This window comes from Pongo pygmaeus, chromosome 4, assembly GCF_028885625.2.
Source record: "Pongo pygmaeus isolate AG05252 chromosome 4, NHGRI_mPonPyg2-v2.0_pri, whole genome shotgun sequence".
Taxonomy (NCBI): domain Eukaryota; kingdom Metazoa; phylum Chordata; class Mammalia; order Primates; family Hominidae; genus Pongo; species Pongo pygmaeus.
This window is the reverse complement of record NC_072377.2, coordinates 185626580-185639682: the sequence shown is the minus strand read 5'-3', so window position 1 is coordinate 185639682 and position 13103 is coordinate 185626580. Positions and strand designations below refer to the sequence as shown.

Here is a 13103-nt window from a genome sequence, read left to right as displayed (position 1 = left end):
TTTCTCTTTCTTTTTTTCATCTGACTGGGTTATTTCAAAATACCTGTCTTCAAGTTCAGAAATTCTTTCTTCTGATTCATCTCCTGTATAAATTTGAAAGGAATCAAATTTTATCACTATAGTAATCCATCAAATGGCAATGTTTTTATTTCATTCATTGAATTCCTTAGCTCCAAGATTCCTGTTTAGCTCTGTTTTGTAGTATCTGTCTCTCTGTTGAATATGTCTTTTTTTTTTAAAATGGGGAAAGGGGCTTTTAAAAAGTATTTCATTTAGATCAAAAATTGTTTTCCTGATTTTGTTAAATTCTCCATTTCTAGTCTCTTGTATCTCACTAAGTGTTCTTAAGATCATTATTTTGAACTCCTTTTCAGGCATTCATAGATTTTATTTTCCCTGGAGTCTGTTGCTGAAGAATTATTGTGTTCCTTTGGAGGTGTCATATTTCCTTGGATTTTCATGTTTCTTGGGTTCCTACATTGATATCTGCAAATTTGGTGGAACAATAACCTCTTCCAATTTTATGGAATAACATTATATATAAACCACCTGTTAGTTTTGTTGACGTTTTCTTTTGTTTTTCTACTCTCTATTTCTGCTCTAATTTTTGTTATTTCAAACATTTTCAATTTGGGGCTTCATTTTTTTATTTTTCTAGTTCCCTGAGGTGGAAACTTTTATAGGCAAAGATGTTTTCCTGTAGATGAGTCCTATGGTGTTGGTTGGATACGTGGGTACTGTATTATATTAATAATTTCCATGTAACTGCTTCAGCTGTAATCAACATTGGAAGTACCTTCAAGTGTGCCAATATTGTAGGCTGTGTGTAGTTTTGGAGGCAATGGCACAGCTTTGCGGGGGGCTGGGGCCACCAGGTAGGCTGGTTTTTAGGCAAGGGCGGTGCACACCAAACATGACAGCTCCACTGGTCACTTGGTCCCAGGGGTGTACCAGTCGAGGAGGCAAGGTTACTAGAGGTGCCAGGTGCTGAGTGGGCCAGTACCTGGAGTCCTAGACGATGCACATAGCATGCAGCAGCTCTGCAAGTAAATGAGATATGGCCACTATCAGTGGTGGACACCAAATGTGCTGTTCCTGAGACTCCTGGGGGGCTGCATGCAGCATGTAGTCACTCTGCCAATCAAGGATATGAAGTCATGGCAGCAGGTGCTGAGTGAGCCAGTCCTTGGAACCCTGGGGGATGCAGGCAGTGTGTGGTGCCTCCACTGTTCCAGGGGGTGGTATTTCTGGTGGGAGCAGATGCTGGGCAGGCTAATTCCCAATTCCTGGGGAACATGTGTGGTGTACAGCACCTCTGACAGTTGAAAGTTTCGGCTCACTGGTGGTCTGGTCACATGTGACTCCACAAGTCCTTAGATTACTGGAGTCACATGTGGCAGGCAGCAGCTCCACCAATCAAGTGGTCAGGGTCACTGGTTGATGGGATGGAGTGGCCAGTGGCAAACTTCAACTGTGTTCATCCACAATTCCTGCAGAGCACACTATGGCAAGTGGCAGCTCTGCTGGTCAAGGACATCAAAACAATATTAATTCTTCTAATTATGAACACAGGACAGTTTTCCATTTGCTTGTGTTTTCTTCAATTTCTTTAATCAGTGTTTTATAATTTTCCATAATTTTAACCAGGTCTTTCATCTCTGGTTAAATTTATATCTAAGTACTTTTTTGTTGCTGTTGGAATTGTTTTCTTAATCTTTTTCAGATAGTTTTTCATTAGTGTATAGAAATGAAACTGATCTTTGTTGATTTTGTATCCTTCAACATTACTAGACTTGTTTACCTGTTCCAATACTTTTTTGGCTAAGTCTTTAGGATTTTCTATATGTAAGATCATGTTATTACTAAATAGAGACAATTTTACTTTTTTCTTTCCAATGTGGATACATTTTCTTTCTTTCTTTTGCCTAATTGTGCTGGTTAGGACATCCAGTACTGTGTTAGAAAGAAGTGCCGGGGCGGTGGCTCACGCCTGTAATCCCAGCACTTTGGGAGGACGAGGCAAGCGGACCACCCAGGTCAAGAGATCGAGACCATCCTGGCCAACATGGTGAAACCCTGTATCTACTAAAAATACAACAAAATTAGCTGGGTGTGGTGGCACGTGCCTGTAGTCCCAGCTACTCGGGAGGCTGAGGCAGGAGAATCACTTGAACCTAGAAGACGGAGGTTGCAGTGAGCTGAGATCATGCCACTGCACTCCAGCCTGGTGACAGAGCAAGACACCAAAAAAAAAAAAAAAGAAGAAGAAGTTGTAAGAATGGGCATTCTTGTATTGTCCCTGATCTAGCAGGAAAAGTGTTCCACGTTTCATGTTTAAGTGTGATGTTGATAACAGTGGCAGCCTGTCTGGAGCAGTCGCTGTGAAGATGCTGGCTGCACAGGGGAGGTGTGGCTGGGGCCATGTGCTCCATGGAGCCAGGTGGGGCTGGGAGGGGGCTGGGAATGGAGGGAACCCCACTCTCTACCGAGTCCACGGGGCAGGAGTCCTGTGCTCTGGGGCACAACTGCAGTCACCCGGCCGCAGCTCCAGACCCAGGCATCACTGTGCTCTCGGGGCCCTGGAAGCCCTCTCTGCCCCTGCAGGCTCAGAAGTGCCTGCTCCTGCTTCCTACCCTCTCCCTGCTTCTGGTGTCCACTCCAGTGCAAAGCAAAGTTGTAGCCGAGTCCAGGCACTGTTGTGCCCAGCCAGGTATGCATGTGCTGGAGGCAGTGCTGACATCCCAGCTTCTGCCTCCTCAGCTCCTTCTGGACTTTGAGCACCAGTGAGCACAGGAGGGAGGACGATGGCTGAGGTCTGCTCTGCACAGGTCTGCAGGTGCAACTCAGCATGAACAGCCCAGGCGTCATAGATGGCATGTTGATGGTGGAAGGGAAACAGGTTCCTGGGTGGAAAGGGGCAGTCCCTGACTACCTTCAAGCCAGGGATGACCTGAAGCCTGGGGGCTGGGCTGCCAGTTCTGGCTGGAGTCCACTGCCTGGAGTCAGAATTTATGGTGCTTTTTCCCAGCCACCCATGGCCATCCATGAACCAATCAGCATGTGCTCCCTTCCTTCTGGGCCCATAAAAACCCCTGGACTCAGACAGACATTAGGACTATGAAGTGAGAAGCAGGAAGGAGCTACCCACTTGTTGGGATGACCTGACTGCAGAAAGGAGCTACCCACTTCATGTCTCCTGAGAATTGTTCTGTTGCTCAATGAAGCTCCTCACTGCCTTACTCACCCTCCAGTTGTCTGTGTACCTCATTCTTCCTGGATATGGGACAAGAACTTGGGAACCACTGAAAGGTGGGACTGAAAAAGCTGTAACACAAACAGGGCTGATACACACCGCCCTGTTTGCAATGTTGCAGACAATGAGAAGTAGAGAAGAGCTGCAGCCCTTCCAGGAGCTCAGACCTAGGGGCTTCCCAAGCCAGGACTGTGACACCCTCTTTGGGCCTGTATGGTTTCTGGCATTTCCAAGCTTCCAGGCACCACCACATTCCCCTCGTCCAGACGCAGGTGCCTACAGTGGAAGCCACTTGCAGTGCATCTGATCTAGCCACACAGAGGTTTACATGGAGCTGGCACCTGTGCTGGTGCCTAGAGTTGCCTGCTCCACCACAGCAGCCAGCATGCCTGGCTGTGCACAGTGGCCAGATTTTGTGCTCGCTCACTCATGCACTCCTCACTGCTCTGCCTGGCTTGCCCTTGGCAGGTGTGGGATCTGGACTGGTATCACAAGCCAAGCACAGCCTGCAGGTCTAAGGGGGCAGAACAAGCCCAATGGGCCTGAGAAAAACTTGGGCAAAGGTTTCCAGAGGAAAAGCAACACCCAAAGGATGCCATGGCAATGTTAGCTATGGGTTGTCATATATGGCTTTTATTGTATTGAAGTACATTCCCTGTATACCTAATATGTTCAGAGTTTTTAATCATGAAAGAGGGTGCTGAATTTGTCAAATATTTTCTCTGTATCAATTGAGATTATCATATGATTTTATCCTTCACTTTGCTTATATGTTATATGACATTTATATTTGTATATATTGAACCATCCTTGCATCCTAGGGTTAAATCATACTTGGTCACAGTGGGCAATTCTTTTAATGTGCTATTTTATTTGGTTTACTAGTATTTGGTGGGGGGTGGAATTTTTGCATCTATTTTCATCAGGAATATTGGCCTGTAGTTTTCTTTTTTTTTTCAGTGTCCTTGTCTGATATTGGTATCAGGGTAATGTTGACCTTGTAAAATAAGTTTGGAAGTATGTTCTCTGTCATTTTTTGGAAGAGTTTGAGAAATGTTGGCAGTTTTTCTTTAAATGTTTGGTAGAATTCATCAGTGATGCCACTGGGTCCTGGGCTTTTCTTTGATGGGAGAATTTTTATTACTAATTCAGTCTCCTTACTTATTATTGATCTGTTCTTTAGACGTAATTCTTTTTTCTTTTTCTAGTTCCTTGATGTGTAACATTAAGCTGTTTATTAGAGATCCTTCTTCTTTGATACAGATGTCTATTGCTATAAATTTCCCTCTCATTTCTGCCTTTAATGCACCCCATAAGTTTTGTGTGTTGTGTTTCCATTCTTGCTTGTCTCAAAATATTTTTTATTTCATTCTTGTTTTTTTCTGTGTCCCATTGGTTGTTTGAAAGTATGTTGTTTAATTTCCACATATTTGCCTATTTTCCAAGATTTCTATTGATTTCTAGTTTGTACCATTGTGGTCTGAAAAGATACTTATTATGATTTTAATCCTTTTAAATTTAAAACTTTTTATGTGGCCTAAGATATGATTTATTCTGGAGAATGTGCACTTGAGAAGAATGTGTGCTCTACTGGTGTTGGATGGAATATTCTGTATATGGCTATTAAGTCCATTTGCTCTAACATGTAGTTTAAGTCCAAAGTTTTCTTATTGATTCTGTGTCTAGATTATCTGTTCATTGCTGAAAGTGGGATTTGAGGTTCCCTACTTCTATTGTGTTGCAGTTTATCTCTCCTTAAAATATTTACTAACTGCTTTGATGTTTTGTGCATATATATTTACATTGTTATATGTTCTTGGTAAATTGATCCCTTTATTATTACATAGTGACCTTTTTCTCTTTTTATAGTTATATACTTAAAGTCTATTTTGTCTCATGTAAGTATAGCTACCACTGCTTTTTTTTTTGGTTTTTATTTGCATGAAATATCCTTTTTCATCCCCTCACTTTCAGACTTTGTGTGTCTTTACTAGTAATGTGAGTCGCTTATAGACAGTAGTATATGGTTGATATTAAAAATACATTCAGCCAGTCTATGTATTTTAATTGGAGAATTTAACCCATTTACATTCAAGGTTATTTATAGGTACAGACTTCCATTTTGTAATTCGTTTTATGTTTGTTTTATAGATCTTTTATTTTTAATTCTTCTCTGGCTGTCTTCCTTTGAAGTTTGATGATTTCTCACAGTTGTATGCTTTGAATCCTTTGTTTTTTATTGTTTGTGCAATTTCTGTGGCTTTTTAAAAATTATACTTAAAATTGGCCAGGTGCAGTGGCTTACGCCTGTAATCCCAGCACTTTGGGAGGCCGAGGCAGGCGGATCACGAGGTCAGGAGATCGAGACCATCCTAGCTAACATGGTGAAACCCCGTCTCTACTAAAAATACAAAAAAAAATTAGCCAGGCATGGTGGCGGGCACCTGTAGTCCCAGCTACTTGGGAGACTGAGGCAGGAGAATGGCATCAACCCGGGAGGGGGAGTTTGCAGTGAGCCAAGATTGTGCCACTGCACTCCAGCCTGGGCGACAGAGCAAGACTCCATCTGAAAAAAAAATTATACTTAAAGTTATGGGATACATTTGCAGAATGTGCAGGTTTGTTACATAGGTATACATGTGCCATGCTGATTTGCCGCACCCATCAACTCATCATCTACATTACGTATTTCTCCTAATGCTATCCCTCCTTAGCCCCCCACACCCTGACATGCCCCAGTGTGTGACATTCCCGTCCCTGTGTCCATGTGTTTTCATTGTTCAACTTCCACTTATGCTTGTTTATGACTGCATAGTATTCAATGGTGTATATGTGTCACATTTTATTTATCCAGCCTATCATTGATGGGCATTTGGGTTGGTTCCAAGTCTTTGCTATTGTGAACAGTGCTGCAATAAACATACGTGTGCATGTGTCTTTATAGTAGAATGATTTATAATCCTTTGAGTATATACTTAGTAATGGGATTGCTGGGTCAAATGGTATTTCTGGTTCTAGATCCTTGAGGAATCGCCACACTGTCTTCCACAATGGTTGAACTAATTTACACTCCCACCAACAGTGTAAAAGCATTCCTATTTCTCCACATTCTCTCCAGCATGGGTTGTTTCCCTGACTTTTTAATGATCACCATTCTAACTGGCGCAAGATGGTATCTCACTGTGCTTTTGATTTGCATTTCTCTAATGACCAGTGATGATCAGCTTTTTTTCATGTTTGTTGGCCGCATAAATGTCTTCATTTGAGAAGTGTCTGTTCATATCCTTCCCCCACTTTTCGATGGCATTGTTTGTTTTTTTTTCTTGGAAATTTGTTTAAGTTCTTGTAGATTCTGGATATTAGCCCTTTGTCAGATGGATAGATTGCAAAAATTTTCTCCCATTCTCTAGGTTGCCTGTTCACTCTGATGATAGTTTCTTTTGCTGTGCAGAAGCTCTTTAGTTTAATTAGATCCCACTTGTCAATTTTGGCTTTTGTTGCCATTGCTTTTAGTGTTTTAGTCATGAAGTCTTTTCCCATGCCTATATCCTGAATGTTATTCCCTAGGTTTTCTTCTAGGGTTTTTACAGTTTTAGGTTTTATGTTTAAGTCTATAATCCATCTTGAGTTAATTTTTGTATAAGGTGTAAGGAAGGAGTCCAGTTTCAGTTTTCTGCATATGGCTAGCCAGTTTTCCCAACACCATTTATTAAATAGGCAATCCTTCCCCCATTGCTTATTTTTGTCAAGTTTGTCAAAGATCAGATGGTTGTAGATGTGTGGCATTATTTAAGGCCTCTGTTCTGTTCCATTGGTCTATATATCTGTTTTTGTACTAGTACCACGCTGTTTTGGTTACTGTAGCCTTCTAGTATAGTTTGAAGTCAGGTAGCATGATGCCTCCAGCTTTGTTCTTTTTGCTTAGGATTGTCTTGGCTATACGGGCTCTTTTTTAGTTCCATATGAACTTTAAAGTAGTTTTTTCTAATTCTGTGAAGAAAGTCAGTGGTAGCTTGATGGGGATAGCATTGAATCTATAAATTACCTTGGGCAGTATGGCCATTTTCATGATATTGATTCTTCCTATCGATGAGCATGGAATATTCTTCCATTTGTTTGTGTCCTCTCTTATTTCCTTGAGCAGTGGTTTGTAGTTCTCCTTGAAGAAGTCCTTCACTTCCTTTGTAAGTTAGATTCCTAGGTATTTTATTCTCTTTGTAGCAATTGTGAATGGGAGTCCATTCATGATTTGGCTCTCTGTTTGTCTATTATTAGTGCATAGAAATGCTTGTGATTTTTGCACATTGATTTTGTATCCCGAGACTTTGCTGAAGTTGCTTATCAGCTTAAGGAGATTTGGGGCTGAGATGCTGGGGTTTTCTAAATAGGCAATCCTATCATCTGCAAATAGAGAAAATTTGACTTCCTCTCTTCCTATTTGAATACCCTTTATTTCTTTCTCTTGCCTGATTGCCCAGCCCAGAACTTCCAATACTATGTTGAATAGGAGTGGTGAAAGAGGACATCCTTGTCTTGTGCCGGTTTTCAAAGAGAATGCTTCCAGTTTTTGCCCATTCAGTATGATATTGGCTGTGGGTTTGTTGTAAGTAGCTCTTATTATTTTGAGATACATTCCATTGACATCTAATTTATTCAGAGTTTTTAGCATGAAGGGGTGTTTAATTTTATCGAAGGCCTTTTCTACATCTATTGAGATAATGTTTTTGTCATTGGTTCTGTTTATGTGATGGATTACACTTATTAATTTGTGTATGTTGAACCAGCCTTGCATCCCAAGGATGAAGCCAACTTGATCGTGGTGGATACGGTTTTTGATGTGCTGCTGGATTTGTTTTGCCAGTATTTTATTGAGGATTTTCACATTGATGTTTATCAGGAATATTGGCCTGAAATTTTCCTTTTTTATTGTGTCTCTGCCAGATTTTGGTATCAGGATGATGCTGTCCTCATAAAATGAGTTAGGGAGGAGTTTCTCTTTTTCTATTGTTTGCAATAGTTTCTGAAGGAATAGTACCAGCTCCTCTTTGTATCTCTGGTAGAATTCGGTTGTGAATCCATCTTGTCCTGGGCCTTTTTTGATTGGTAGGCTATTAGTTACTGCCTGAATTTCAGAACTTGTTATTGGTCTGTTCAGGGATTTGACTTCTTCCTGGTTTAGTGTTGGGAGGGTGTATGTGTCCAGGAATTTATCCATTTCTTCTAGATTTTCTAGTTTATTTGTGTAGAGGCATTTATAGTATTCTCTGATTGTACTTTGTATTTCTGTGGGATCAGTGGTGATATCCCCTTTATCATTTTTTATTGTGTCTATTTGATTCCTCTCTCTTTTCTTCTTTATTAGTCTCACTAATGGTCTATCTATTTTGTTAATCTTTTCAAAAAATCACCTCCTGGATTCATTGATGTTTTGAAGGCTTTTTTGTGTCTCTATTTCCTTCAGTTCTGCTCTTATCTTAGTTATTTCTTGTCTTCTGATAGTTTTTGAATGTGTTTGCTCTTGCTTCTGTAGTTCTTTTCGTGATGTTAGGGTGTCGATTTCAGATCTTTCCTGCTTTCTCCTGTGGGCATTTAGTGCTATAAATTTCTCTCTAAACACTGCTTTAACTGTGTCCCAGAGGTTCTGGTACGTTGTGTCTTTGTTCTCATTGGTTTAAAATAACTTATTTATTTCTACTTTAATTTCATTGTTTACCCAGTAGTCATTCAGGAATAGGTTGTTCAGTTTCCATGTAGTTTTGTGGTTTGAGTGAGTTTTTTAATCCTGAGTTCTAATTTGATTGCACTGTGGTCTGAGAGGCTGTTTGTTATGATTTACATTCCTCTGCATTTGCTGAGGAGTGTTCTGTTTCAAATTGTGATCAACTGTAGAATAAGTGCGATGTGGTCCTGAGAAGAATATATATTATGTTGATTTGGGGTGAAGAGTTCTGTAGCTGCCTATTGGGTCCACTTGTTCCAGAGCTGAGTTCAAGTCCTGAATATCCTTGTTAATTTTCTGTCTCGTTGATCTGTCTAATACAGACAGTTGGGTGTTAAAATCTTCCACTATTATTGTGTGGGAGTCTAAGTCTCTTTGTAGGTCTCTAAGAACTTGCTTTACGAATCTGGGTGCTCCTATATTGGGTGCACATATGTTTAGGATAGTTAGCTCTTCTTGTTGCATTGATCACTTTGTCATTATGTAATACCCTTCTTTGTCTCTTTTGATCTTTGTTTGTTTAAAGTCTGTTTTATCAAAGACTGGAATTGCAACCCCTGCTTTTTTCTGCTTTCCATTTGGTTGGTAAATTTCCTCCATCTCTTTATTTTGAGCCTATGCGTGTCTTTGCACGTGAGATGGGTCTCCCGAATATAGCACATTGATGGGTCATGACCCGTTATCAAATTTGCCAGTCTGTGTCTTTTAACTGGGGCATTTAGCCTATTTACATTTAAGGTTAATATTGTTATGTGTGAATTCGATCCTGTCATTATTGTGCTAGCTGGTTATTTTGCCCATTAGTTGATGCAGTTTCTACAACTTGGTGTGTTTTTGCAATGGCTGGTACTGGTTTTTCCTTTCCATATTTAGTGCTTTCTCCAGGAGCTCTTGTAAGGCAGGGCTGGTGGTGACAAAATCTCTCAGCATTTGCTTTTCTGTAAAGGATTTTATTTCTCCTTCACTTATGAAGCTTAGTTTGGCTGGATATGAAATTCTGGGTTGAAAATCCATTTCTTTAAGGATGTTGACTATTAGCCCTCGCTCTCTTCTGGCTTGTAGGGTTTCAGCAGAGAGATCCACTGTTAGTCTGATGAGCTTCCCTTTGTGGGTAACCCAACCTTTCTCTCTGGCTGCCCTTAACATTTTTTCTTTCATTTCAACCTTGGTGAATCTGACGATTATGTGTCTTGGGGTTGCTCTTCTCAAGGAGTATCTTTGTGGTGTTCTCTGTATTTCCTGAATTTGAATGTTGGCCTGTCTTACTAGGTTGGGGAAGTTCTCCTGGATAGTATCCTGGAGAGTGTTTTCCAACTTGGTTCCATTCTCCCTGTCACTTTCAGGTACAGCAATCAAACGTAGGTTTGGTCTTTTCACATAGTCCTATATTTCTTGGAGTCATTGTTTGTTCCTTTTCATTCTTTTTTTCTCTAATCTTGTCTTCATGTTTAATTTCATTAAGTTGATCTTCAGTCTCTGATATCCTTTTCTTCCACTTGATTGATTTGGCTGTTGATACTTGTGTATGCTTCACGAAGTTCTCATGCTGTGTTTTTCAGCTCCATCGGGTCATTTCTCTTCTTCTCTAAACGGGTTATTCTAGTTAGCAATTCCTCTAACCTTTTTTCAAGGTTCTTAGCTTCCTTGCATTGGGTTAGAACGTGCTCCTTTAGCTCAAAGGAGTTTGTTATTACCCACCTTCTGAAGCCTACTTCTGTCAATTCATCAAACTCATTCTCCATCCGGTTTTGTTCCCTTGCTGGTGAGGAGTTGTAATCCTTTGGAGCAGAAGAGGCATTCTGGTTTTAGGAATTTTCAGCCTTTTTGCCCTGGTTTTTCCTCATCTTCATGGATTTATCTACCTTTGGTTTTTGATGTTGGTGACCTTGGAATGGGGTTTCTGTGTGGACATCCTTTTTGTTGATGTTGATGCTATTCCTTTCTGTTTGTTAGTTTGCCTTCTACCAGTCAGGACCCTCTGCTGCAGGTCTGCTGGAATTTACTGGAGGTCCACTCCAGGCCCTGTTTGCTTGGGTATCATCAGCGGAGGGTGCAGAACAGCAGAGTTTGCTGCCTGCTCCTTCCTCTGTAAGGTTCGTCCCAGGGGGGCATCTGCCGTATGCCAGCCGGAGCTCTCCTGTATGAGGTGTCTGTCGACCCCTACTGGGAGGTGTCTTTCAGTCAAGAGGCACAGGGGTCAGGGACCCACTTGAAGAGGCAGTCTGTCCCTTAGCGGAGCTCAGGCACTGTGCTGGGAGATCTGCTGTTCTCTTCAGGGCAGGCAGGCAGAAACATTTAAGTCTGCTGAAGTTGTGCCTACAGCTTCTCCTTCCCCCAGGTGCCCTGTCCCAGGGAGATGGGAGTTTTATCTCTAAGCCGCTGACTGGGGCTGCTGCCTTTCTTTCAGAGATGCCCCGCCCAGAGAGGAGGAATCTAGAGAGGCAGTCTGGCTATAGAGGCTTTGCCAAGCTGCAGTAGGCTACATAGAGTTTGAACTTCCTGGTGGCTTTGTTTACACTGTGAGGGAAAAACCGCCTACTCAAGCCTCAGTAATGGTGATGTCCCTCTGCCCACCAAGCTCGAGTGTCTTGGGTCGACGCCAGACTGCTCTGCTGCCAGTGAGAATTTCAGGCCCTTGGATCTTAGCTTGCTGGGCTCCGTGGGGGTGGGATCCACTGAGCTAGACCACTTGGCTTTCTGGCTTCAGCCCCCTTTCCAGGGGAGTGAATGGTTCTGTCTTGCTGCCATTCCAGGTGCCAGCGGGGTATGAGAATCTCCTGCAGCTAGCTTGGTGTCTGCCCAAACGGCCACCCAGTTTTGTGCTTAAAACCCAGGGCCCGGGTGGTGTAGGCACCCAAGGGAATCTTCTGGTCTATGAGTTGCAAAGACCATGGAAAAAGCATAATATTTGGGTTGGAGTGCACCGCTCCTCATGGCACAGTCCCTCACAGCTTCCCTTGGCTATGAGAGGGAGTTCCCCAACCCCTTGCACTTCCCAGGTGAGGTGATGCCCCACCCTACTTCAGCTCGCTTTCTGTGCACTGCACCCACTGTCTAACCAGTCCCAATGAGATGAGCCAGGTACCTCAGTTGGAAATGCAGAAATCACCCACCTTCTGCATTGATCTTGCTGGGGGCTGCAGACTGCAGCTGTTCCTATTTGGCCATCTTGCCAGCCACCGCCTGCTGTGGTTTTTTTGTGTTGTAGTTACCATGAGGCATACACAAAATATCTTATCCTTTTAATAGGCTATTTTATTCTGATAACTTTAATTACATACAAAAACTCTACACTTTCACTCCTTTCCACTTTTTATGATTTTGATGTCACAATTTACATGTTTTGTAATTTGTATTTCTTTACAATTTATTTTAGCTATAGTTGCTTTTAATAATTTTGTCTTTTAACTGTGACAGTAGGGATAAATTAGCTTTAAATACCACCCTTACTGTATTAGAGAATTCTGAATATGACTATATATTATTTTTACCAGTAAGTTTTTTACTTCTATACGTTTTTGTTATTATTATCCTTTTGTTTTAGTTAAAGGGCTCCCTTTAGTAATATTTATAAAATAAATCTAATAATGATTAATTACCATAGCTTTTGTTTGTCTGGGAAAGATTTTATTTCTCCCTCATTTCTGAAGGACAGATTTGCTAGTAATGTAATCTTGATTGGCAATCTTTTCCTTCAACGCTTTGAATACATAATGCCATTCTTTCCTGGCATGCAGGATTGCTGCTAAGAGAAAGGCTGAAAACCATATTGGGGCTCTCTTGAATGTGATATGGTTCATTCTCTTGCTGCTTTCAGTATTCTTTCTTTGATAATTGGAATATGATATATCTTGGTAAAATCCTCTTTGGGTTGAATTTGATTGATGACATCCAAGCTTCCTGAACCTGGATATTTTTGTGTTTCACCACATTTGGGAAATTTTCAGCCATTATTTTCTTAAATATGCTTTCTGGATCTTGTTCTCTCTCATCTCCTTCTGAAACTCCTATTATGCAAAAGTCAGTACACTTAATGGTGTCCAATAATTCCTATAGGTCTTTTTCATTTTTTATTCTTTTTTCTTTTTTATTCTCTGACTGGATAATTTAAAATATCCAGTCTTCAAGCCC

At 41.3% G+C, this 13103-nt stretch overlaps 1 protein-coding gene across 1 annotated transcript in view; it reads right to left on the bottom strand.

Annotated features, from left to right (window-relative positions):
- Positions 1–13103, bottom strand: part of BTNL8 (butyrophilin like 8) — a 51905-nt gene that overhangs the window by 18771 nt on the left and 20031 nt on the right. The gene's annotated exons all lie outside the window — the stretch shown is intronic.